Source organism: Callithrix jacchus, chromosome 3 (assembly GCF_049354715.1).
Source record: "Callithrix jacchus isolate 240 chromosome 3, calJac240_pri, whole genome shotgun sequence".
In the NCBI taxonomy this organism is placed as follows: Eukaryota; Metazoa; Chordata; class Mammalia; order Primates; family Cebidae; genus Callithrix; species Callithrix jacchus.
In genome coordinates, this window is record NC_133504.1 from 26,576,414 (window position 1) to 26,600,581 (window position 24,168).

A 24,168-nucleotide genomic window follows, 5' to 3' on the forward strand; every position below is an offset into this window, starting at 1 on the left:
CTCTATAGTGATTGTTGTTGGTTAGGTGCTCTCTAGTGACTGTTGGGCACGTTGCTCTATACTGACTGTTGCTGTGTAGGTTGCTTTATACTGACTGTTGCTGGGTGTGGTTTTCTATACTGACTGTTGTTGGGTAGAATGCTGGCAGTGACTCTTGTTGGGTATGCTACTCTTTAGTAACTGTTGTTTGGTAAAGTGCCCTATAAAAATTGCTGTTGGTAAGGTCATTTATAGTTACTTTTGTTGGGTAGGTTCTCCATAGTGACTGTTGTTAAGTAAAATACTCTATAGTGACTTTTTCTTGTTATGTTCTCTATAGTGACGGTTGCTATGCAGGGTTCTTTATAGTGACTGTTGTGGTTTGGGTGTTCTATAGTGACTGTTTTGGGTGGGGTGGTCTATACTGACTGTTGCTAGGTAGAGTGTTCTATAGTGAATGATGTTGTGTACGTGATCAATAGTAACTGTTGATGAGAAGGGTGCTCTAAAGTGACTCTTTTTGGGTAGGGTTCTATAGTGACCATTGTTCATGGTGCTCTATCGAGATTGTTGTTGGGTAGGTGCTCTATAGTGACTCTTTTTGTATAGGTGCTCTACAGTGTCAGCTTTTGAATCAAAGATGGCTGATCACTAACAGCTCAGGATTGTAACTCCCAGTGAAAGCTCAGAGAACGAGAGAACGCCACACTTTCAGATGAATTTTCATCGCTCACAGACCAGCAGATTTCTAGTGGAGGAGCCCCACGAGTCACCAGCGCGACTCTTGTGACGAGCACAGTGGTTTTGCCCACGCCTTGGTGCGGCAGCTCTTCTTCTAAGTAAACGGAACTGGTTCCCTTACTGTCCAGTGTCTGGAGTTCCAGGAAGGCAGAGCCGCTTGTTGCAGACTCAAGAAGGAAGCCAGACCAGAGATTCCCGGGAAGAAGAGCACCATTAGTGTTATCACTGCTATTTTGGCCCACGCAGTGGGTTGCTTGAATCCCAGCACTGGGAATCAATAAATTGGACGTCAACTCAGAAACCTAATTAGAAATGCAGTAATTGTAAAGACGACAGATGGATAAATTTATAATAAAGGGAAAAACACCAGCCTATGAGGGCCGAGCATACCCAAAATCAAAACCCCTCTCCCTCTACAGGGGATTGCAGTTCCTCATCAGCAACGGACCAAGCCCTGATGGAAAAGAACTGTGTTACATTATCTGAGGTAGGCTTTAGAAACTCAACACACTCAGTGCACATATTTCACACAGACACACACTACTCAGCACACACACTCCACAGTGCACACACCTTATGCAAAAACACACTGTAGAACACACACACTACAAAGTGTGCACACCTCACACAGAAACACAGAACTCACCATACACACAGACTCCACAGTGCACACACCTCAAACAGACACACACTACTCACGACACACACACTTTACAATAAAGACACCTCACACAGACACATGACTGACCACACACTACACAGTAAACCCACCTCACTCAGACCCACAACACTTACCATACACACATTCCACAGTGGACACACCTCACACAGGCACACGACTCACCAGAAACACAAACTGCACAGTGCACACCTCTAACAAAGACACACACCACTTACCAAAAACACACTCCAAAGTTCACACACTTTACACAGGAACACATCACTCATCACAAAAACACACACAAACTTCAGAGTGCACACACCTCACACAAACATGCCTCAGTCACCACATGCACACACTCCACAGTGCACACACCTCACGCAGAAACACAGGACTCATGGCACCCACACTCCACAGTTAATACACCTCATACAGAAACAGTACTGACCACACATACTACATAGTAAACACACCTAACAGAGACACAGAACACTTACCACACACACATTCCGTAGTGCAAACACCTCACACTGGCACACCACTCACGACAAACACACACTCCACTGTGCACACACCTGACATAAACACACACTTCTGACTCCACACACACAGTCCACAGTGCACACACCGCACACAGACACACCACACACCACACAAATGCACTCACTGCACTGTTCACACACCTAATCCAAACACACACCACTCACAACACACACACACTACACAGTGCACACACCTCACACAGAGACACAAAACTCACCACACACACTCCACAGAGCACAAACCTCACAAGTCACACACCACTCACCACACACACACTCTTGACAGTGCAAAAATTTTACACAAACATAAGTCACTTATCAAACACACTTTTCACAGTGTCTACACCTAACACATACCGACACCACTCACCACACACACACACTCCACAGTGCACACACCAAAGAGGGACACACACCAATTAGCACACACTCACTTCCCTGTGTACACACCTCACGTAGACACACACCAATTATGATGCCAAAACTCTCCACAGTGCACCCACATCACACAGACACCATGCAAGAAACACACTCCAGAGTGCGGACAGCTAGCACAGACGAACACCACTTACCATACACACAGCACACTCACACTTCACTGTGCATACATCTCACAAAGACACAAAACACTCATCACATGCATACTACACAGTGCACACACCTCACACAGGCACAAAGCACTCATCACACACACAGTTCAGAGTGCAGACACATCACACAGACACACACCAGTCACCATACACACTCCACACAATTAGTCCACTTTGTGAACACCTTTAAAAGACATACAAAACTCACACATTAAAGAGTTTATGTGACTCAAAAAGACACAACACTCACTACACCCATAACACTCCACAGTGCAAACATTTCACACAGACACACACCACTCATCAACACACACTTCACAGTTTAAACAACTCACACAGACACACAGCAGTCACCACAGACACACACCATAGTGCACAGAACTCACACACACAGCACTCACGACACACACACTCCACGTTGAAGAAATTTCATACAGACACACGAATGACCACACACACTACAGAGTAAATACATTTCACAAAGACAGACAACACTTACCACATACACATTTTACAGCAGACACCTCACACAATCAAACCACTCACAAGCACACACAGCACAGTGAACACACCTCACAAATTCACTATAGAGCACACTACCAATAACAGTCACTAAAGAGCACCCCACCAAACAATAGTCACTATACAATACCTACCCAAAAGAAGTCACTATAGAGCACCCTACAAAGAAACAGTCACTATAGAGCCCTCAACCCAACAAGTCATTATACAGCTTCCTACTCACAAACATTCCCTATAGTGCACCTACTTAATTGCAGTCACTATAGAGCACCCCACACAATAACAGTCACAATAGAGCAGCAAGCTACCAACAGTCACACTAGAGCACCCTACCCAACAACAGTCGCTATAGAGAACTTAACCAACAACAGTCACTATAGAGCAACCTACACAACAGTCACTATAGAGCATTTCCCCCAACAACAATCAATATAAAGCCCTTGACCCAACAAAAGTCACTATAGAGCCCTCTCTCCAAAAGCAGACACTATTGTGCACTCTATGCAGCAACAGTCACTATAGAGCACCCTACAGGAAAACATTCACTATAGATCACCCTATCATCTACAGTCGTTACAGATCACTCTAATGAAAAACCGTCAGTATACAGCTCATACCAAACAGGAATCACTATAGAGCATCTACACAACAACAATCACCAAAAAGCATTCTACCCAGAAACAGTTACTATAAAGCACTGTACCACACAACAATCACTATTCAGCACACTACTCAAAAAGAGTCACTATAGAATACCTACCCAACAACACTCATTATTGAGCACCCTACCCGACAACAGGCACTATAGAGCACTCTACCCAAAATGAGTCACTATAGAGCACCATCCCCAACAACAGTTACTATAGAAGACCCGACATAACAAGTTACTATCTAGAGCACTATATGCAACAACAGATTACATAGAGCACCCAACTAAGCAACAGTCAGTATACAGCACCAAACCCAACCACAGTCACTATAGAGCACCCTACCCAACAACAGTCACTAAAGAGCAGCTACTCAACAACAGTCACTATAGTGTACCACACCCAACAACAGTCACTATAGAACACCTACCCAACAACAGTCACTATAGAGTACCCTATTTAACCACAGTCACTATAGAGCACCCCACTCAACAACAGTCACTATAAAGCACCCTACTTAGCAGCAGTTACTATAGAGCACGCTACTTAGCAACAGTCACTATAGAGCACGCTACTCAACAAGAATCTCTATAGAGCACCCTACCCAACAACAGTCACTGTAGAGCACTCTACCCAACATCAGTCACTATAGAGCACCACATTCAACAACAGTCAGTATAGAGCACCCTATCGGAAAACAATCACTGTAAAGCACTCAACATAATAGTTGGGTTTTTTGGTGGGGTGCTCTATGGTGACTTTTTCTGGGTAGGGTGCTCTATAGTAACTTTTGTTGCATAGGGTGCTTTATAGTGACTTTTGTTGGTTAGGTGCTATATAGTGACTGTTGCTGGGTAGCGTGCTGTATGATGACTGTTGCTGAGTAGAGTACTATAAAGTGATGGTTGTTGGGTAGGTGGTTTATACTGACGGTTTCTTGTTAGGGGGCTATATAGTGACTGTTTTTGGATAGGTGGTGTATAGTGACTGTTGCTAGTTGCATTGCTTTATACAGACTGTTGGATAGAGTGCTCTATAGGTGACTGTTGTGGGGTGAAGTTCTCTATAGTGAGTGTTATGTAGAGTGTTTGATAGTGACTGTCGTGGGGTAGAGTCCTTTATAGTAACTCTAGTTGTGTAGGGTGCTCATATAGTGACTGTTGTTGGGTAGGTGCTCTATAGTGACTGTTGTTAAGTATGGTGCTCTATAGTAACTGTTGATGGGTAGAGTGCTCAATAGTGACTGTTTTATGTAGGTGCTCTGTACTGACCATTATTGGTTTTGGGGTGCTCTATTGTGACTCTTAATGTGTAGAGTGTTCTATATTTTACTTTTGTTGGGTGGATTTCTCTATAGTGACTGTTGTGTAGGTGCTCTATGGTGACTGTTGTTGGGTAGGGTGCTTTATAGTAAAAATTATTGGCTAGAGTGCTCTATAGTGACTGAGAATGTGTAGTTGTTCTATGGTGACTGTTGTTGGGTGCAGTGCTGTATAGTGACTGGTGTGTACGGTGCTCCATAGTGACTGTTGTTGTGTAGAAAAATCTATAGTGACTGTTATTGGGTAGGGGGCTGCATAATGACTTTTTAAGGATGGGGGGCTTTATACTGACTCTTCCGTGGTGGGGTGCTCTATAGTGAATATTGTTGGGTAGATTGCTTTAGATAGTGACTGTTGATTAGTGGAATGCTTTGTAGTGACTGTTGTGTGCACAGTTCTTCAAATAGTGACTGTTGTTGAGTAGGCTGCTCTATAGCAAATGTTGGGTAGGTGCTATAGAGTGACTGTTATTGGTTGAAGTGCTCTATATTGACTGTTGTTGGGTATAGTTCTTTATACGTGAATGTTGTTGGGTGCAGTTCTCTATAGTGATGGTTGCTGAATAAAAGGCTTTATAATGACTGTTTTTTGGTAGAGTGCTCTTGTTGTATATTGACTGTTGTTGGGAAGGTGCTCTATAGTGACTGTTTTTGGGTAGGTGCTCTATAGTGACTGTTATTTGGTAGGGTGATCTATAGTGAATGTTATTGGGTAGGTACTCTATGTTGAGTTTTGCTGGGTAGAGTGCTTTATAATGACTGTTGCTAGGTGGGGTGCTCTATAATGAATGTTGCCGGGTAGAGTGCTTTATAGTGACTGTTGTTGGGTAGGGTGATCTATATTGACTGCTGCTGGGTAGAGTGCTCTACAGTGACTGATCTTGCGTAGGTGCTCTATAGTGGCTGTAATTGGGTAGGGTGCTCTATACTTATCTTGTTGGGTAGAGTGCACTAAAATGACAGTTGTTGCATAGTTGCTCTATACAGACTGTTGTTATGTGGAGGGCTCTATAGTGACTTTTGTTGCATAGGTTTCTCCATAGTGACTATTGCTGTATAGAGGAATCTATAGTGACTGTTATTGGGTAAGGTGCTCTATATTGACTGCTGTTGGGGAGGGTGGTGTATAGTGACTGTGGTAATGTGAAGTGCTCTATGCGGACTGCTGATGTCAGAAGTGCTCAATAGTGACTGTTGTTGGTTAGAGTGCTCTAGATAGTGACTATTGCTGGGTGAAGTGGTCTATAGTGACTGTTGTTGGGTACAGTGTTCAAAATAGTGACTGTTGTGTAGCATGCTCTATAGTGACTGATGTTGGGTCGTGTGCTCTGTAGTGAATGTTGTTGGGTGGAGTGCTCTATACAGACTGTTGTTGAATAGGGTGCTCTATACTGACTGTGGTTGGGTAGGGTACTCTATATTGACCTTTCTTGGATTGAGTGCTCAATAGTGACTGTTGCTGGTTAGGGTGCTTTATAAACACTGTTGTTGGGTAGATTGCTATACAGTGACTGTTCTTGCATAGGGTGTTCTATATTTACTGCTGTTGGGTAGAGTGCTCTACAGTACCTCTGGATGGATAAAAAGCTTTGTAGTGACTGTTGTTGGGTAGGGTGGTCAATAGTGACTGTTGTTGGATAGGGTACTACATAGTGACAGTGGTTGTGTAGAGAACTCTATACTGACTGCTGTTGCTTTGAGTGTGTTATGGTGACTATTGTTGGTAGAATGCTCTATAGTGACTGTTGTTGGGTGGGGTGCTTAATAGTGACTGCTGTTGGGTAGTGTGATCTATAGTGACTGTTTTTGGGTGGGATGCTCTCTACTGAATGTTGTTGGCTGGGGTGCTCTATACTTACTGTTGTTTGGTAGAGTGCTATAGATAGTGACTGTTGTTGGGTAGGGTGCGCTATAATGACTGCTGTTGTGTAGTGTGCTCCAGAGTGACTGTTAAGTAGGGTACTCTATAGTGAATGTTGTTGGCAAAATGCTCTACAGTGACTGTTGTTGGGTTGGGTGCTACATAGTGACTGTTGTTTTTTGGGGTGCTCTATACTGACTGTTGTTGTCAGGGTGCTCCACAGTGACTGTTGTTGAGTAGGGTGCTACATTGTGACTGTTATTGTGTAGGGTGCTCAATAGTGACTGTAGTTGAGTATGGTGCTCTACAGTGAGTGTTGTAGAATAGAATGCTCAATAGTGACTGTTGTTGGGTGAGGTGCTTTATACTGACTTTTGCTGAGTGTGGTGCTTTATAGAAACTGTTGTTGCATAGAGTGCTCTGGATCGTGACAGTTGTTTCATAGGGTGCTGTATAGTGACTGTTATTTGATACTGTGCTCTATAGTGACTGTTTTTGGGTAGGGTGCTCTATACTCACTGTTGTTAAGTAGAATGCTTTATAATGAATGCTGTTGTGTTGGGTGCTCTATATTGACCATTGTTGGGTATGGTGATCTATAGTCAATATTTCTGTGTAGAGTGCTGTATACTGACTGTTGCTGGGGAGATGCTTTATAGTGACTGTTGTTGAATAGGTGCTCTATAGTGACTGTTGTTAGGTAGGTGCTCTATAGTGACGGTTGCTGGAGAGGGTGTTCTATGGTGACTGTTGCAATTTGGGGTACTCTATAGTAACTGTTTCTCGGTAGGTGCTCTATAGTGACTGTTGTGTGGAGTGCTTTATAGTGACTGTTGTTGGGTAGGGTGCTCTATAGTGACTGTTGGTGGATGGAGTGATCTATACTATTTTTGTGTAGAATGTTTTATCGTGACTGTTGTTGGGTCGAGTTATCTATAATGACTGTTGTTCGGTAGAAGGCTCTGTAGTGAGTTTTGTTTTTTAGGTGCTTCATAGAGACTGTTGTTAGGTAGGGTGCTCTATAGTGACTGGTATTGGGTGGAGTGGCCTATAGTGACTGTTGTTGTGTAGGGTTTTCTATAGTGACTATAGCTGGATAATGTGCTCTATAGCGACTGTAGTTGAGAAGAGCGTTCTATAGGGAGTGTTGTGGAGTATGGTGTTTTATAGTGACTGTTGTTGAGTAGGGTGCTCTATGGTGATTTTTGTTTGGTAGAAAGTTCTATAGTGACTGTTGTTGGGTCTGGTGCTCTATACTGACTGTTGTTGAGTGTGGTGATCTATAAAGAATGTCGTTGCAGAGTGCTTTAGATAGTGATTCTTATTATGTAGGGTGCTCTATAGTGACTGTTGTTGTGTAGGCTGCTCTATAGTGAATGATGTATTGTGGCGTGCTCTGTAGTGACTGTTACTGGGTAGGTGCTCTATAGTAACTGTTTATGGGTAGATTTCTCTACAGTGACTGTTGTTGAATACATGCTGTATAGTGTCTGTTTTTGGGTAGGTGCTCTATAGCGACTGTTGTTGGGTAGGTGCTCTATAATGACAGTTGTTTAGTAGGTGCTCAATATTGACTGTTGTTCAGTTAGGTACTCCATAGTAACTGTTACAAGGTCGGGTGCTCTATAGTGACTGATGCTAGGTAGGGTACTCTATAGCAACTGTTGTTGTTTAAAGGGCTCTCTAGTGATTCTTGTTGGGTAGATGCTCCACAGTGACTGTTGTTGTGTAGGGTTCTCTGTAGTTACTGTTGTTGGGGAGAGGGCTCTATAGTAACTGTTGTTGGGTAGGGTGGTGTATAATGACTGTTGTTGCTTAGAGTGTTCCATACTGACTCTTTTTGGGTTAAGAGCTCTATAGTGACTGTTTCTGGGTAGGTGCCCTATAGTCACTGATGTTGGGTAGAATACTCTCTTGTCACTGTTGGAGGGTAGAATGCTGTATACTGAGTGTTTTTGAGTACAGGACTCTTAAGTGACTGTTGTTACTTAGGGTGGTCTTTAGTGACTGTTGGTGGGTTGAGTGCTCTATGAAGACTGTTTTTGATTAAAGGTCTCTATAGTGACTGTTGTTGGATAGGTCCTCTATAGTGACTTTTAATGAGTAGGATGCTCTATAGTTACTTGTTAGGTAGCGTGCTCTATAGTGACTGTTGATTTGTAGAGGTGTTTATAGTGAGTGTTGTGTATGTGCTATATACTGACTGTTGTTGGTTAGGGTGCTCCATAGTAAATGTTAATGGGTAGTGTGATCTATAGAGACTGTTGTTGGGTAGGGTGCTCTATAGTGACTGTTATTGGGTAGGGCGTTCTATAGTGATGGTTGTTGGGTAGAAGCTCTATAGTGACTATTGTTGTGTACGGTGCTCTATAGTGACTGCTATTGGGTAGAGTGTTCCATAGTGATTGTTGTTGGGTAGGTGCTAAATACTGACTGTTGTATAATGGGCTGCTCTATAGTGACTGTGTTTGGGTAGCATGCTCGATAACTGAATTTTTGGGTTGAGTGCTATACAGTGACTGTTGGTGGGTAGAATGCTCTATAGTGACAGTTGCTAAGTAGGGTTCTTTATAGTGACTGTTCTAGGGTGGGGTGCTCTATAGTGATGGTTGCTTGGTAGAATGCTCTATAGTGACAGTTGTTGGGTAGGTGGTCTGTAGTGATGGTTGCTCAGTAGGAAGCTTTGTAGTCACAGTTTTTGGACAGAAGATGTGTAGTGACCACTGTTTGTTGGTGTGCTCAATAATGCCTGTTGTTGTTTAGAGTGCCCTATAGGTGACTGTTGTGGGGTGGATTTTTCTAAAATGACTGTTGTTCTGTGGAGTGTTCTATAGTGACTCTTGTTGGTGAGTGTCCTCTGTAGTGACTGTTGTTTGATACCTGCTTTATAGTGACTGCTGTTGGAAAGGCTGCTCTATAGTAACTGTTGTTGAGTACGTTGCTCTATAGTAACTGGTGTCAGGTAGAATGTTTTATACTGACTCTTGTTGTGTTGGTTCTGTATAGTAAATGTTGTTTGGTAGGTGCTTTGTAGTGACTGTTGTTGGGCAGGTGCTCTATAGTGACTGATTTTTGGTATAGTGCTCTATATTGACTCTTGGGTGGGGTGCCCTAGAGTGACTGATGTTGGGTAGGGTGTTATATAGTGACTTTTGTTGGGTATGGTCCTCTATAGTGACGGTTTTTGTGTAGAGTGCTCTATGGTGACTGTTGTTCTGTAGGTGCTCTATAGTGACTGTTGTTGAGTAGGGTGCTCTATAGTGACTGTGGTTGGGTAGATGCTCTACGGTGACTTTTTTGTGTACAGTGCTCTATAGTGACTGTTTTTCATAAGGTTGCTCGATAGTAACTGTTGCTGGGTAGGTTGATCTATTGTGACTCCTATTGGGTTATGTGCACTATAGTGACTGTTGCTAGATAGATTGCTCTATAGTGACTGTTGCTGGGTAGGGTGCTCTATAGTTACTGTTCTTTTGAAGGTATTCTATATTAAGTATTGTTAAGTGGGGTGCTCTATAGTGAGTGTTGTTGGGTAGGGACTCTATATTGACTATCGTTTGGTGAAGTGCTCTATAGGGACTGTTGTTGGGTAGGGTGCTCTATAGTGACTGTTGTTGGGTAGGATGCTATAAAGCGACTGTTGATAATAGGGACTCTATATTGACTATTGTTAGGTGAAGTGCTCTATAGGGACTGTTGTTGGGTAGGGTGCTATATAGTGACCGTTGTTGCCTGGGGGGTCTATAGTGACTGTTGCTGGGTAGATTGCTCTATAGGTGACTGATGTGTGGCAGACTTCTTTATAGTTAATCTTGTTATGTAGAGTGCACTATACTAATTGTTGTTGTGTAAAGTGCTCTAAAAAAACTGTTGTTGGGTAGGGTGCTATATAGTGACTGTTGATGGATAGGTGCTCTATAGAGGCTGTTGTTAAGTTAGGGTGCTTTATAATGACTGTTGTTACGGACGGTGCTCAATAGTAACTGTTGTTCAGTATAGTGCTCCATAGATACAGTTTTTGGATGTGGTGCTCTATATTGACTGTTGTTGGGTAGGTAATCTATAGCGAATGTTATTCAAGAGGTGTTCTATAGTAACTATTGTTTGGGAGGTGCTCTATAATGACCATTGCTGGGTAGAGTACTCTACAGTGACTGTTGTTGGGTAGCTGGTCTATAGTGACTACTGTGGGTTGAGGTGCTCTACACAGACTGTTTTTGTGTAGAGTGCTGTACTGGATACTGCTGTAGGGTGTAGTTCTCTATACTGACTATTTTTGTGTATAGTGCTCTATACTGAATGTTGTGGGGTAGGTACTCTATATTGACTATTGTGTAAAGTACTCTATAGAGACTGTTGTTCGGCAGGTGCTCTATAGTGACTATTGTTGGGTAGAGTGCTCTATAGGTGACTCTTTTTGGTTGGAGTGCTCTATAGTAACTGTTGCGTAGAGTGCTTTATACTGACTGTGTTGCGTAGAGTACTCTATAGTGACTGTTGATGTGTAGCATGCTATATAGTCAATGTTGTTGGGTAGGTGCTCTATAGTGATTGTTGTTGGATAGGTGCTATATAGAGACTGTTGTTGGGTAGGAAGATCTATAGTGATTGTTCTAGGGTGGAGTGTTCTATAGTGACTGTGTTTGGATAAGGTGCTATATAGTGACTGTTGCTGGGTAGGGTGCTCTATAGTGAATGTTGTTGGGTAGGTGCTCTATAGTGACTGTTGTTGGGTAGGGTACTTTTTATTGACCATTTTTGGGTAGGTGCTCTATGGTAGCTTTTGTTGGGTGTGGTCCTCTATAATGACAGTTGTTCGGTAGAGTGCTCTACAGGTGACTGTTGTTGGGTGGACTGCTTCCTAGTGGCTATTGTTGTGTAGATTGCTCTATAGTGACTCTTCGGTATGGTGCTGTTTAATGGTGGTTGTTGAGTAGAGTGCTCTACAGTGACTGTTGGGTAGATGCTCAATAGTGACTCTTGGGTAGTTGCTCTTTAGTGACGGTTGTTGCATAAATGCTCTATAGTGACTGTTGTTGTGTAGGAAACTTTATAGTAACTGTTGTTAATAGGATGCTCTACAGTGACTCTTGTTGGGTTTGGTCCTCTATAGTGACTTTTTCAGTGTAGGAAACTTTATACTGACTGCAGTTGGGAGAGGTCCTCTGTAGTGACTATTGCTGGGTAAGGTGCTTTATAGTGTCAGTAGTTGGGTAGAGGGCTCTAGATAGTGAATGCTGTTTTGTGGGGTGCTCTATAGTGACTGGTGTTGGCTAGAGTGCTCCCTAGTTGACTGTTGTTGGGTAGAGTGCTCTATGGTGACTGTTTTTGTGTAGAGTGCTCTATAGTGACTGTTGTAGGGGAGGTGGCTCTATAGAGACTGTTGTTAAGTAAGTGCTCTATGGTGAATGTTGTTGGGCAGGGGGTTCTATAGTGACTATTGCTGCATAGGTGTTCTATAGTGACTGTTGCTAAATAGGGTGCTTTACAGTGACTGTTGTTGGGTAGGGTGCTCTTTAGCGACTGTTGATAATACGGTAATCTGTAGTGAATGTTCTTGTGTATAGTGCTCTATGGAGACAGTTTTCGGATAGAGTGCTCTGTCATGACAGTTGTTGGTTAGAGGGCCATATAGTAATTGTTGGGGGCTAGGTGTTCTATAGTTACTCCTGTTGGGTAGGGTGCTATATAACGACTGTTGTTTGTTGGGATGCTCTAGAGTGACTGTTTTTTGGTAGGGTGCTATATAGTGACTGTTGTTGCTTGAAGGGGGCCAAAGTGACTGTTGCTGGGTAGATTGCTCCATAAATGATTGATGTGCGGTGGACTTCTCTAAAGTTGCTCTTGTTGTGTAGAGTGCACTATACTGACTGTTGTTGTGTAGAGTGCTCTATACAAACTCTTGTTGGGTATGGTTCTATATAGTGACTGTAAATGGATAGGTGCTCTACAGACTGTTATTGGGTAGGGTGCTTTATAATGACTGTTGTTGTGGATGGTGCTCAATAGGAACTGTTGTTTGGTAGAGTGCTCCATAATTACAGTTTTGAGATAGATGCTCTATACTGACTGTTGTTCGGTAGGTGATCTATAGTGAATGTCGTTCGGTAGGTGCTATATAATGACTGCTGATGGGTAAGGTGCTCTACAGTGACTGTTGTTCGGTAGCTGGTATATAGTGTCTACTGTTGTTTGAGGTGCTCTACAAAAACAATTTTTGTATAGAGTTCTGTACTGGTTACTGTTGTAGGCTGTAGCTCTCCATTGTGACTGTTGATGTGTAAAGTGCTCTATAGTGAAGGTTGTGGGGTAGGTACTCTATACTGACTATTTTTGTGTAGGGAACTCTATAGAGACTGTTGTTGGGCAGGTGCCCTATAGTAACTGTTGTTGGGTAGAGTGCTCTATAGGTGACTGTTGTTGGGTGGAGTGCTCTATAGTAACTGTTGTTGTGTAGAGTGCTCTATAGTGACTGTTGTTGCATAGAGTGCTCTATAAGTAACTGTTTTAGGGTAGGCGCCCTATACTGACTGTTGTTTGGTTGGTTCTCTATAATGACTGTTGTGGGGTAGGGTGCTCTATAGTAACTGCTGTTGGGTAATGTGAGCTACATTGAGTGTTGTTTGTTGTAGTGTTTTATAGTGTCTGTTGTTGGGTGGGGTGCTCAATACTGACTTTTGCTTAATGGGGTGCTCTATGGTGACTGTTTTTGGGTAAAGTGCTTTAGAGAATGACTTGTTGCATAGGTGCTCTATAGTAATTTTTTTGGTTAAAGGGCTCTATAGTGACTGTTTTTGGGTTGGGTGCTTTACACTGCAGGTTGTTTGTAGAGTGCTCCATATGTAACTTTTTTTAGGTGAAGTGTTCCATAGTGAGTATTATTTAGAGTGCTCTATAGTGACTGTGGTTAGGTGGTGTGCTCTATAGTAACTTTTTTGGGAAGGTAACTTTAAATACTGACTGTTATTAGGTAGCATGCTGCATAGTGACTGTTGTTGTGTATGGTGCTCTAGATAATGACTGGTTTTGGGTAGGGTGCTCTATAGTAACCGTTGCTGTGTAGAGTGGTCTATAATGACTGCTGATGGGTAGAGGACCCTATAGTGACTGCTGTTGGGTCGAGTGCTCTATAGTGGCTGTTTTTGGTAGGTGCCCTATACTGACTGCTGTTGGGTAGGCGCTCTATAATGACTGTTGGGTAGGTTCTCTATGGTGACTGTTGTTGGTTAGGGTGCTCTGTAGTAACTGCTGTTGCGTAGAATGTGCTACAGTGAACGCTGTTTTGTGAAGTGCTCTATAGTGTCTATTGGAGGTGTGCTCAATACTGACTGTTGCTTAATGGGGTGCTCTATATTGACTGTTATTGGGGAGAGTACTACACATAGTGACTGTTGTTGGGTAGGTGCTCTATAGTGAATGTTGTTTACTGGAGTGCTCCATAGTGACTTTTTTTGTGTAGAGTGTTCTATAGGTTACTGTGGTTGAGTGGAGTGTTCTATATGATTATTGTGTAGAGTGCTCTATTGTGACTGTTGTTGGCCAGATTGCTCTATAGTGACTGCTGTTGGGTAGGTGCTCTATATTGACTGTTGTTGAGTAGGGTGCATAGAGTGACTGTGGTTTGGTAGGTGCTCTATAGTACTGTTGCTGGGTAGAGTGCTGTATAGTTACTGTTTTTGGGTAGAGTGCTCTAGATAGTGACTGTTGGGTATGTGCTGTTTAATAATTGTTGTTGGATATCGTGCTCAAGAGCGAGTTTTATTGGGCAGGGTGCTCGACAGTGACTGTTCTTGGGAATGTGCTATATAATCATTGTTGGATATCTTTCTTTATAGTGACTGTTATTGGGTAGGGTACGCTATAGTGACTGTCATTCTGTGGGGTGCTCTATAGTGACTGTTGCTAGGTAGTGTGCTCTATATTGACTTATGTTGGGTAGAGGGCTCTATAGTGACGGTTGATGGATAGGTTCTCCATAGTGACTGTTGTTGGGTAGGTGTTCTGTAGTGACTGTTGGGTAGTAGCTTAATAATGACTGTTGTTGTTTAGGGTGCTCTATAGTGACTGTTATTTGTAAATTGCTCTATAATGTCTGTTGTTATGTAGGGTGCTCTATACTGATTATTGCTGGGTAGGGTGCTCTATAGTGACTGTGGCTGAGACAAGTGCTCTATACTGACACTTGCTGGGTAAAGTACTCTATAGTGACAGTGTTTTGGTAAGTACTCTATAGTGACTGCTGTTGGGTGGAGTGCTCTATGCTGACTGTTGTGTAGAGGTCTGTATAGTGACTTGTGGTTAGAGTGCTGCATAGTGACTGTTGTTAAAAAGGGTTCTTTACACTGACTCTTGTTGGGTAGGTGCTCCATACTGACTATTGTTGGGCACGGTACTCGATAGTGACTGTTGTAGTGTACGGTGCTCTATAGTGCCTGTTTTTGGGTATTGTGCTCTATAGTGACTCTTTTGACATAGGTACTATATAGTGACTGTTGTTTTGTGAAGTGCTCTAAATGGTGACTCTTGTTTGGTAGGCGATCTACACTGACTGTTGCTGAGTACAGTGCTTGATAATGACTGTTGATGGGTAAATGCTCTGTAGTGACTGCTGTTGAGTATGATGCTCTATAGTGCCTGATTTTAAGTATCGTGCTCTATATTGACTTCTTGGGTAGGATGCTATATAGTGACTGTTGTTGTGTAGAGTGCTCTATATTGATGATGTTGGGTTGAGGGCTCTACAGTAATTTTGTTTAAAAGGTGCTCTACAGTGACTCTTTCTGGTAGGCTGATCTAGAGTGACTGTTGTTGAGTTGAGTGCTCTATACTGACTGTTCTTAAGTAGGGTGCTCTATAGTGCCTGTTGCTGAATAGAGTGCTCTATCATGAATAATTGTGGAAAGGAAAATCTATAGTGACTGTTGTTGGATCGGTGCCCTATAAAACTTTGTTGATTAGTGTGATCTATAGTAACTGTTGTTAAGTATGGTGTTCTACTGTGATTGTAGTTGGTAAAGTTCTGTATAGTGACTGTTGTAGGGTAGGTGCTCAATAGTTATTGATGTTGAAAAGGTAATCTCTAATGACTGTTGTTGGGTAAGTGCTCTATATTGACTGTTGTGAAGGTGCCCTTTAGAGATTCTTGTTGGGTATTGTGCTCCATAATGACTGTTGTTGGCAGAAAACTCTATAGTAATTGTTGAGGGTAGGGTGCTCCATTGTAACTGTTGTTGAATATGGTGCTCTATAGTGAGTGTTGCTGGGTAGGGTGCTGTATAGTGACTGTTGCTGGGTAGGTGCCTTATAGTGACTTTTGTTGGGTTAGGTGTTCTATAGTGACATTTGTTGGCAAGAGTTTTCTATAGGTGACTGTTGTTGGGTGGAGTGCTCTATACTACTTCGTAGATGGCTCTAACGTGACTTGTTGGGTAGAGTGCTCTAAATTGACTGTTGTTTCGTAGGGTGCTCTATACTGACTGTTGTTGGGTGGGTGCCCTATACTGACTGTTGTTGGGTAATGTGCTCCATAGTGACTCTTGTTGGGTACGGTGCTCCATAGTGACTATTGTGTACGGTGCTCTATAGTGGCTGGTGTTGGGTAGAATGTGCTCTAGTAACTGTTTTTGGGTAGGTGATCTATAGTGACTGTTGTTGTGTGCAGTGCTTTGTACTGACTGTTGTGTAGAGAGCTCAATAGTGCCTTGTGTAGAGTGCTCCATAGTGACTGTTGTTCGGTATGGTTCTCCACACTGTCTGTTTTTGTGTAGGTGATCTATACTGACTGTTGTTTGGTATGGTGATCTATAGCGACTGTTGTAGGGTAAGGTGCTCTATAGTTACTGTTGTTGGGTAGAGTGCTGTATAGTAACTCTTTTTAAGTATGTGCTATATAGTGACTGTTTTGGGCTGGAGTACTCTAAATGGTGAGTGTTGTTGTGTAGGTGGTCTTTAATGACTGTTGTTGAGTAGAGTGCTTTATAGTGACTGTTGTTGAGTAGAGGGCTCTACAGTGACTGTTGTGTAGGTGCTTTTCAGCGACTTTTGTTGAGTAGGTTACTTTATAGTGCCTGTTTTTGGGTATCATGCTCTAAAGTGACTGCTCTTTGGTAAGATGCTGTATAGTGACTGTTGTGTAGAGTGCTCTATATTGAGGTTGATAGGTTGGGGACTCTACAGTGACTGTTGTTTTGTAGGTGCTCCACAGTGACTGTTTTTCAAAGGGTGCTCTATAGCGACTCTTGCGGTAGAGTTCTCTATCATGACTGTTTGTGGGTACAGACCTCTATAGTGACGGTTGTTGGGTAGGTGCGCTATAGAAACTTTGTTGAATTGTGTGCTCTATAGTAACTCTTGTTGGGTACGATGTTCTACAGTGATGGTTGTTGGTAGAGATCTGTATAGTGACTGTTGTTGGGTAGGTGCTCTATGTGATTGTTGTTGAAGAGTTTATCTCTAGTGGCTGTTGTTGAGTAGGTGCTTTATAGTGACTGTTGTTTTGTATGTGCCCTACAGTGACTCTTGTGGATATGGTGCTCTATACTGACTGTTGTTTTTAGGGTCCATAGTAATTTTTGTTGGTAGGGTGCTCTATTGTGATTGTTGTTGGGAATGGTGCTCTATAGTGACTGTTGCTAGGTAGGGTGCTCTATAGTGACTGTTGTGTGCAGTGCTCTATAGTGACACTTGCTGGCTAAAGTTCTCTATACTGACTCTTTTGGGGTAGGTACTTTATAGTGACTGTTGTTGAGAGGAGTGCTCTGTAGTGACTGATGTTGGGAATGGTGCTTTATAATGACTGTTGCTTGGTAGTATAGTGACTGTTGTTGTGTAAGAGTGCTCTACAGTGACTGCCTTTTGGTAAGGTGCTTTATAGTAACTGTTGCTGGGTAGGGTGTTCTATAGTGACTATTGTTGTGTAGGTGCTCTATAGTGACTATTGTTGGGTCGGGTGCTCTGTATTGACTGTTGTTGAGTGCAGTGCTATATAAGTGACTGTTGTTTGGTGGAGTGCTCTATACTGACTGTTGCTGGCTGGAGTGCTCAATAGTGACTGTTGTTGAATAGGTTCTTTATAGTGACTGTTTTTAGGTAGGGTGATTTATAGTGTCTGTTGTTGGGTAAGTACTTTATTTTACCCTACTCAATAAAAGTCACTGCAGAGCACCTCCCCAAAAAACATCACAATATAACCCTCTACACAACTGCATTCACTAGAGGGCACTCCACCAAACAACAGTCAATGTGTTGCACCATACCCAACTTCAGACTCCATAGAGCATTCTACCGAACAACAGTCACTATAAAGCACCTACCCACCAACAGTCACTATAAAGCTCCACACCCAAAATCAGTCACTATAAAGCACCTCCCCAACAACAGTCACTAAAGAGCCCTCTACTCAGCAACAGTCTGTACAAAGCACAACATCCAGCAACAGTCAGTATAGAGCACCCTACCAAGCAACAGTCACTATCGAGCACCCTACCATGCCACAGTCACTATAGAGCACTCTACACAACAAAAGTCACTATAAAGTATTTTACCCTTTAAGAGTCGCTATAAAGCACCTATCCAACAACTGTCAATGTAGAGCACCCCATCCAAAAACTGTCACTATAAAGCACCTACCCAACAGTAGTCACCAAAGAGTATTCTACCTAGCAACAGTCACGGTAGAGCACCCTAACCAGCAACAGTCACTATAGAGCACTATACCCAATAACAGTCACAAGAGAGCACTATACAAAGCAACAGTCACTATAAAGTACCTACCCAGCAACCATAACTTTAGAGCACCCCACCAACAATGGTCCCTATGCAGCACCTACCCAAAAACAGTTACTATAAAACACCTTACTTAGCAACAGTCACTATAGTGCACCTACCCAACAACAATCACTATAAAGCACCCTAACCAGCAACAGTCACTATAGAACACCCTAGCAGCAACAGTCACTATAGAGAACCCACCAAATAAGTGTCAATATAGAGCACTCTACTCAGCAACATTCACTATACAACCCCCTATTCAACAGCAGTCAGTATAGAGCACGCTACCAACAAGAGTCACTATAGAGCACTCTACTTTTCAACAGTCATTTTTGAGCACTGTACCCAACAACAGTCACTACAGAGTATCCTACCCAACAACAGTTACTATAAATTACTCCACCAAACAACAGTAACTTATAGAGCACTCTACCCAACAACAGTAACTATAGAGCACCCCATTCAACAACAGTCACCATAAACCACCAATGCCACAACAGTCACAATAGAGCACCCTATCCAGCAACAGTCACTATAGAGCTTGTAACCGACATCAGGCACTAGAGAGCTCTCTACCCAGCAACAGTCACTGTAGAGCACCCCACCCACAAGAGTCACTATAGAGCAACCTACCTAGCAACAGTCACTATAGAGCATGTAACCAACAACAGTAACTATAGAGCATCTACTAAAGAGAAGTCACTAGAGGGGACCCAACCCAACCAGAGTCACTATAGAGCCCCTACACACAACCTTCAGTTTGAGCACTTCACCGACAAATGTAAGTATACTGCACCTAGCCAAAGACCGTCACTATAGAGCAGCCAACCGAGCAACAGTCACTATAAAGCATGTACCCAACAACACTCACTATAGAGATCCCTACCCAGCAGAGTCAGTAGAGAGCATTCTACCCATCAACAGTCAATATAGAGTAACCCACACAACAACAGTCACCTATAGTGCACTCTTCACAAAGACAGTAACTATAGAGCACTTAACAAAACAACAGTTCCTATAGAACACTCTACAGAACAATAGCCATTATTAAGCACTCCACCCAAAAACAGTAACCTGTAGAGCACTCTGCTCAAAAAAAAATCATATAGGGCCCCCACAAAACAAGATTCGCTTTAGAGCACCCCATGCAACAAAAGTCACTATAGAACACTTACCCAACAAGATCCACTAGAGAGCACTTCACCCAACAAATCACCTATAGAGTACTCAACTAAAAAAGTTACTATAGGGCACCCCCCCAACAGTCGCTATAGAGCACCCCAGACAACAACAGTCACTATAGAACTCCTACCCAGCAACAGCCACTATAGAGCGCCCGACCAAGCCACAGTCACTATTGAGCACATACCCAACATCAGTCACTATAAAGCAAACTACCTAGTAATGGTCACTATAGAGCTTTCCACCAAAACAGTCACTATAGGGCACTCTGCACAGGAAGAGTCACTATAGAGCACATAACCAACAACAGTAACTATAAAGCACCTATGTAACAATAGTTCCTATAGAGCACTTTCCCAACAATTGTTATTATATAGCAACCCAACAACAGTCACTATAGACCCCCATACCCACCAACAGTCACTATGGAGCACTCAATTCAACAACAGTCACTGTGGAGCACTCTACAAAACAACAGTCATTACAGAGAACTTCACCCAACAATAATCACCTATAGGGCACTTTTCCCAACGGAGTCATTATAGTGCACTGCACCCAACAAACGTCACTGAAGAGCTTCTACCCAACAACAGTCATTATGAGTACCCTACCAGGAAACAGTCAGTATAAAGCACCTACCTAACAATGGTTACTATAGAATACTCTACCCAGCAACAGTCATTATAGAGCACACCACCCAACAACAGTCACTACAGAGCACCCTACCCAGCAAAAGTCTCTCTTGAGCATGCTACCCAGCAACAGTCACTACAAACACCCTACCCAGCAACATTCACTACAGAAAACTCTACTCAACAACAATCACTGTAGAGCATTTTACCCAGCAACAGTCACAATATAACACCCTACCCAGCAATAGTCACTGTAGAGCACCCTACCCAACTACAGTCACTAAAGAGCACTTCACCAAAGAGCAGTCACTATAGAGCACCCTACAAAACAAGTGTCACTAAAGGGCACCTACCCCAAAACAGTCAGTATACAGCACCCTACCCACCAAGAGTGACTATGGAGCATCGTACTCAAGAACATTCACTACAGAGCACTCTACCCAACAACAGTCAATATAGAGCAGTCTGCTTAACAGCAGTCACTATAGAGCACCCTACCCAACAATCGTCATTATCTAGAGCACTTTACCCAACAACAGTCACTATAAAGCCCTCCACTTAAGAACAGTCACTAGAGAGCACCATACCAAACAACTGTCTTTATGGGGCACCCTACCGAACAACTGTCAGTATAGAGCACATACTCAACAGTCATTATAACGCACTCAACATAACAACAGTCACTATACAGTACCCTACCCAGTAACAGTCACTATGGAGCACTCTACCAAACAACCATCTTTATAGAGCACCTTTCCCAGCCACAGTAACTGTAGAGCACCTATACAATTGTCAGTTTAAAGCAACTAACCAACAACAGTCACTATAGAGTACCTACTCCACATCAGTCACTATAATGCACTCAACACTACAACAGATACCATAGAGCACCATACCCAACAGCAGTCAGTACAACAATTCTACAACACAACAGTAACTATAAAGCAACTACCCAACAAGATTCAGTATAATGGTCATTACCAACAACAGTCACTATGGAGCATTCTACCCAACAACAGTCACTATAAAACACTCTACACAACGACAGTCACTATACAGAACTCTACTGAACAACAATCACCTACAGAGGACTCCATCCAGCAGCAGTCACTATAGTGCACCCTACCCAACAATAGGTACTATAGAGCACTGATCCAAAAACAGTCACTATGCGCAACCTTCCAAACAACAGTCCATATAGAGCTTTTACCCAACAACACTCACTGTAGAGAACCTATTTAAGAGGAGTCACTGTGAAGCACCCTACCCAGAAACAGTCACAATAGAGCACCCTACCCAAAAACAATTATTACCAAGAGCACTTTCCCAGGCAACATTCAGTATAGAGCCCTTCACATAAGAGCAGTCGCTATAGAGCACCATACCAAACAACGGTCCCTATGGAGCACCCCACCGAACAACGGTCAGTATATAGATCATAACAACAGTTATTATAAAGCACTTCAGCCAACAACAGTCACTATAAAGCACCCGATCCAGCAACAGTCACATAGAGCATTCTACCCAACAACAGTCACTATAGAGAATCCTACAGATCTACAGTCACTATACAGCACTGACCCAACAACAGTCACTTTAGAGCACCTACCTAACAATAGTCACTAAAGAGCACCCTACTGAGCAACAGTCACTGTACAGCACCCTACCCAGCAACAGTCACTATGGAGCACTTTATTAAACAAAGGTCTCTTTTGAGCACCTTTCCCAGCAACAGTCAGTGTAGAGCACCTACGGAACAATCGTTAGTTTAGAACACCCCACCAACAAGAGTAACTATACAGCAACTACCCAAAATCAGTCACTTAAGAGCACTCTACCAAACAAAAGTCACTATGGAGCATGTACTTAACAACAGTCATTATAGAGCACCCTACTTAGCAACAGTCACTATAGAGCACCCTACTCAGAAACAGTCATTATAGAACAACCTACCCAACAACAGTCCCTATAGAGCACCCTACCAACTAGAGTCACTATAGAGCACTCTACCCAGCAACAATTATTATAAAGCACTGTACCCAACAAGTTACTAGAGAGCACTCTACATAACAGTCACTATATATCACCCACCAAACAGCAGTCAACATAGAGCACCTATGCAACAACATTTACTACAGAGCACACTAAACATCCACAGTCACTTCAGAGAATGTACACAACATTAGTCACTATAAAGCACTGTACCCCACAACCATCACTACACAGCACCACATTTACAACGGTCGCTACAGAGCACCCTACCCAGCAACAGTCACTATAAAGCATGGTACCCAGCAACAGTAGCTATATAACACCCTACCCAGCAAGAGTCACTACAGAACATTCTACTCAACAACAATCACTATAGAGCACTCTACTCAATATCAGTCAGCATAGAGTACTCTACCCAGCCACAGTCAGTATAGAGCACCCTACATGACAACAGGTAGTATAGAGCACTACACCAAACAACAGTAACTCCAGAGCACCCTACACAACAACAGTCATTATAGAGCACATACCGAAAAACAATAAATATAAAGCATTTACCCAGCAACAGTCACTACAGAGCACCCTACACAAAAACAGTCAATATAGAGGACCTACCCGAAAAAGTCCCTGTAGAGCCTTCTAGTTAGCTAAAGTGACTATATAGCACTCTAGCCATCAACACTCACTATCAGAGCACCTTACCCAAGGACAGTCACTAAAGAGCACACTACTGAACAACATTCACTAAAGAGCACTTATGCAACAACAGTCACTATAGAGCACCTAGCCAACAGCAGTCACTATAGGGAACATACCCAAAAACAGTCACTATAGAGCACCCTACCAAATCACAGTAATTTTACATCACCCTCCCCAAGAACAGTCACTATAGAGCACTTCACCCAACAACAGAAACAGTGGCACACAACACCAAACACACATTCCACAGTTCACACACCTCACACAGACACATATCACTCATCACACACCCACTCCAGAGTGCACACACTGCACACATACACGTCACCACACACACACTCCACAGTGCACACACCTTACATAGAGACACACCATGCCCTCCACACGCTACACACACAAAACACAGTGCACATACCTCAGACATACATCAGTCGCCATACTCTCATACACTGCAGAGTACACAAACCTCAGAGACACACAGCACAAACCACACTAACTCCACAAACACACACCACAATGCACACACATCACAAAAATAAACACCAATCACCTGACAGCTTATTCACAATGCAGACACCTCACACTGTAACACACCAGTCACCACATTCCACGTAGCACACACATCACACAGACACAAAACTCACCACACACACTCTCCACAGTGCACACACCACACACAGACACACAACGCACACCACACAAATGCACACATTGCACTGTGCACACAACTAGTCCAAACACACCCTATTCTCCATACATACACACTACACAGTGAAAACACCTACCACAGACACACAAGATTCACCAGACCCACATACTTCACAGTGTACAAAACTCAAAGAGACACACACTGCTCACCACACACACACTCTCCACAGTGCAAAAACCTCAGACACAAGTCACTCACCACACACTCTTCACAGTGCACACACCTCACACAGAGACACACCACTCACCAAACAAACACACTCCACAGTGTAAACACCTCACAGGGACACACACAAATTAGCACATACACACACTCCACTGT